The following is a 5,028-nucleotide window of genomic DNA, read 5'->3' on the forward strand; positions in this document are numbered from 1 at the left end:
GAGAGAGAGAGAGAGAGAGAGAGAAAGTAAGGGACATTGGGGGAAAAGATCAGTGCTTTCCTTTCACTATAGGCATCCTCTATTTTATAGAATAAATCTGTGACCACAGAATGGTCTGAGATACATATCTATGTAAACTAAATCTTATTCCCCTATTGTTTCTATTTTTAAAATGTGTTATGATGATAAGTTTCACATTAAGCTAAATGGACAATGTTTTGTGTGGACGGGGTTAGAATTTGGCCAATTATATGGCATGTCAAGTGGGTATTCTAGCAGTAGAACTGCAGTGACTAAAATGACAGCCTCAGGGACTTGTGGAACTCTGATTCCTGTTCAGCATTAACCTTTCCTTTGTAGAATTCCTAGCAACTCCCAACTCTTTCCTGACTCCGGACATCTGCAGTTCATCCGCTTTCCCAGATCCTAGCATTTGTTTCCATAGTGGGAGATTCCCTGACTCTATTCTCCAAATTCCCAGAATTTTGTTTCCTTCTTTCCTTTGTCAAGATATTTATAATGTTGGATAGAACCTCAGAGAGGGCGATACATTCACATTATGTTTTTGCAAAGTGAATAACATACTGCTCTAGCAACATAGTAAGTCTGACATTTCCTTGGAATGAAGGCTGCCCATAGTGGTGTCCCTATTTATTTATTTTTTATGTATTTGTATTAAGATTCTCTGTGATTCAAGGTGTCACTCTAGGCCTAAAAGCAACAAAACATCTGGATTGTTTTTCTCACACTGAAGTGTCAATTAAGTCACTACTGAAGCCTGACATGTAGTTCCTAAGAAGTTAACTCACATTCAAATGTTCAAATTAGACCTCAATGTATTGCTAAATCCCCAGAGTAAACAATCATTTTACTTAGTCCTATTAAAGGCTGAATATTATTTAAGATAATAACATGACCACCAGATGGCTCAGGGCCCATCTCCCATAAACAGAAAGTAAGCAGCTAAGATTAAAGTGGACCATAAGGATTTCACTCCCCCCCCAATTCTGAATAACTTTTTTGAATTTACTTGAGAACTACACTAAGATTTTTATATACATTGCCTCATTTAAATATCCCAGCAATTCTACAAGGTCAGTATTATTTTGAGGATGGGGTGACCCACGATCATATTTAAAATTGTAGAAGTAATATGTTTGGTTGTGGATTATGCATTGGATTTTCCAGCAGGATATACAAGTAAGAGTATGCTACTAGAAATATGGGCTTGAATATTAATGTATGCAACAAGGATAAATCTCTCAGATATTGTGCTGAGTGAAAGAAGCCCGATAAAAAAAGAATACAGACACTACGTTTTATGCATATAAAATTCAAGGACAAGCAAAACTGATCTATGGTCAAAAAGTTTAAGAAATGTTTTCCTCTGGAGGGTAGTTCCAACTGAGAAGGAGCATGGGGGGGACCTTCCAGGGTATTGGACATGTTCTATATCTTGAACTGGATGGAGAATATACATAGGTGGAAGTTCATTAACTATACACTTAAGATTAGTACCTGCCATAGACAGAATGTTTGTGTCCCTCAAAATTCATATGTTGAAACCTTGATCCCCAGTTGAGTAGTATTAGGAGATAGGGGACTTTGGGAGGTGATCAGGTCATGAGAATGGAGCCCTCCTGATGGGATCAGAGCCCTTAAAAGCAAGCACTTGAGATCTCACTGCTCCCCACCATGTGGGGACACATTGAGAAGAGGGACCAGGAAGAGGGTACTCAACAGGTATCAGATCAGACAGCACCTTGACCTTGGGTTTCCTAGACTCCAGAACTCTGAGAAATAAACGTGCTGTTGTTTAAGCCACCCTGACTATGGTATTTCTGTTGTAACCTCCCAAGCTAAGACAGTGCCCTTGGCACACTTCACTGTAGGTATATGTTAACTCAATTTAAGGGAGGGAGGGAAAGAGGGAGGGAGAGAGAGAGGGAGAAAGGATGGGGGGAAATAAAGAAGAAAGAAAGAAAAAGAAACGGAAGGAAGGAAGGAAGGAAGGAAGGAAGGAAGGAAGGAAGGAAGGAAGGAAGGAAGGGAAAGAGAATGGAAAAGGAAAAGAAAGAAAAAAAAACTAGGCCTAGGGTTCAAGAGTAAGGAGGAGCTGCAGTTACAGATTTGGGGGTCACTGACTTAGAACTTGGGTAGACACCTCAGTGAAAGCCGTGTAGAATGCAAGTCCATCCATTGTTCCTTGGTGTTGTGTGGTTTACAACACTCACAGCCAGGTGCAGCTGCCCTCAGGAAAGCATGTGGAATGAGAACATTCTGTGAACAAATGACAAGGATGGAAACCAGGGGGCTATCAGCATGTGAAGGACAGATGGAAAAAAAAGAACCATCAAAGGAGGCACATCTTACCTTGGAAGCCCTGTTCATTGCCTACCAAGCACACTAACTGATACATACAAGGTACAGAGTTAACGAATGCCTAGCTAGATACAGGAAAGAACGAACACGACAAACCACTACAGCTTTCACAACTGAGAGAATGAATGGAATAAACTTTTTATAAGATACCAACTGTGAGAAAGAAGTTTAAAAGATGAGAGGGGGCGGGGAGTGAGTCCAGGGCCTGGTTTGGCAAGGGCAGGGCAGGAAGGGACAAGGGACAGAAGCAAGGTCCTGGGTGGCCTGCTGCATGGCCGGGGCCTAAGGAACAACAAGGAGCCTTGGAAAGAGAAAGTAGGCATGTGCTAAAGAGAAAACCCCACTTTGTTCATACATTGGTCCTGAAGACCAACTCAACTTGACACAAAGAAAGAAAATCTGCATTCAAAGCAAATGAAACCACATTGCTGTTTCTGACTCATCAACTACCCAAAGCGACTTCAGCGTGAGAAGAGAACTCAATTAGGTGTAAGTGTGCAATTTGGGGAAAATGGGATCTGCTTCTTAGAATCTATGGCCAAGCAAGGCCCCTGGAGCAAAAGTCTGGGGGTGTTTCTTTTTTTCTTCTTCTCTTTTTTTTTTTTTTTTAATGGTTCACCTGATGGAGACTTAACCCTCCCATTATATCTTTCCCCAGGCAGAAGAACTGCTAACTGTGGAAAGTTACGTCAGTCCAGGCTTGTAATGGAGCAGCCTGGGGATGGGCACAATCAAATGCAGCTCAGGATGATGTTTGGCTCTCACCGGCCACCTTTCATCTGGAGCATCTCGTAGCACTTTACAGGAGATAATTAATTAGGCTTCCTGAGGCTTCGGGCAGGTACATGCATCACAACGGCACTGACGTGGGTGACTGTATAAGGAGAAATGTTCACGGACTAATTATTTTGCATTCGTATGGATCAGCTCCTTTCACATGGGATCACACGGCAATTTCCCAAGGTTTAAGTAGGGGAGTGAACTGCTTTGTTCCTGGGAGGTCTACAGCCTATCTGGGGCAGGAAGACAAATTATGTCTTCCTGGGTTCAGGTTGGCATAGGGGTCCTCGAGGCTTGAGAACCCAGAAGAAGAAGGATGACTAAGAAAAAAGCAAAGCCGTCCAGGGATGGCCTGTCATTGAATCATAAAATGTTAGAGCTGGACAGGCCTTCAGACATCATCCAGATTCACGCTGTCCAACATGGCAGCCCTTGACCTCATGGGCACTGAAAATGCCAGTTCAGCTGAGATGTGCCAAAGTATAAACTACACACTGGACTTTGAAGAGTTAATACAAAAAGGATATAAAATAGCCCATTAATAATTTTTACATCAATTACCTGTTAAAATAGTAATAATTTAGAATATATAGGGCTAAATAAACTTATAATTTTGTTTCTTTTGATGTTTTAAAATGTGGCTGCTAGAAAAATTTAAATCCCTTATGTTTCTAACATTATATTTCTACAAGACAGTGGTAATCTACAAGACTTCCCTCATTTTAAAAATAACTAACCTATTGACTGTGTTCCCTGTGCTGTACTTTACATCCCCATTACTATTTTGTAACTACCAATTTGTACTTCTTAATCCTTTCGCCTTTCTCACCCAGCCCCCACCCCCTCCCATCTAGTAACCATCAGTTTGTTCTCTGTATCTATGAGTCTGTTTCTGTTTTGTTTGCTCGCTTATTCTGGTTTTAGATTCCACATATAAGTGAGATCATATGGTATTTGTCTTTCTCAGTCTGACTTATTTCACTTTACATAATACCATCTACATCCATCCATGTTGTTGCAAATGGTAAGATTTCATTCTCTTTTTATGGCAGTCTAACCGATATGCTGTACACCTGAAGCTAATATAACATAATATTGAATGTCAACTATAGAAAAATAATCACGGGGGGCCGACCGAGTGGCGCAATGGTTAAGAACTGGTTTGGGATGCCAGAGGCCCCGGTTTGGATCCCACATATGAGGGCTAGTGACACTGTCCTCCACAGCTAAGATGCTGAACAACAGCTCAACCTGGAGCTGGGCTGCCATGAGTCGCCGGCGACAGCGTAGGCTGCAGCCCCTGTGGCAGTGGGTTGCCATGGGCTACCATATGTAGCCAGCAGCCAGCGTGAGCAGCCAGTAGCCGCAGTGAGCGGCTGTCCAGAAAGCCTGTGACTGATCTGCCTTGCCCGGGAAGAGCACAATGATGGTGCCAACTTGGGCCAGTGAAGCAATGTCCTCCACAACTAGACTGAAGAACAAAGCAACAGCAACTTGTCTGTTCCCCTTCCCCCAATTCCCCAGCACTGTTCCCATCCCCCCAATTCCCCAATAAAAATCTTAAAAAAAAAAAAAAGAAAAAAGAAAAATAATCACGGGGATATAAAGTACAGCATAAGGAATATAGTCAATAATACTGTAATAGCTATACACAGTGTCAGATGGGTAATAGAATTGTTGGGGTGACCACTTTGTGAGGTATATAAGTGTCTAATCACTATATTGTTTTGTACACCTGAAATAGATAGAGAGATAGATAGATAGATAGATAAATAAATAAATAAATAAATAAATAAATAATCTACCTTAACACCTAAAGAAAAGAATCTGAGTTGCCTAAGGTGAGAATGTTAGCAGAGCCAGGAC

Source organism: Hipposideros armiger, unplaced genomic scaffold, assembly GCF_001890085.2.
Source record: "Hipposideros armiger isolate ML-2016 unplaced genomic scaffold, ASM189008v1 scaffold_625, whole genome shotgun sequence".
Taxonomy (NCBI): Eukaryota; Metazoa; Chordata; class Mammalia; order Chiroptera; family Hipposideridae; genus Hipposideros; species Hipposideros armiger.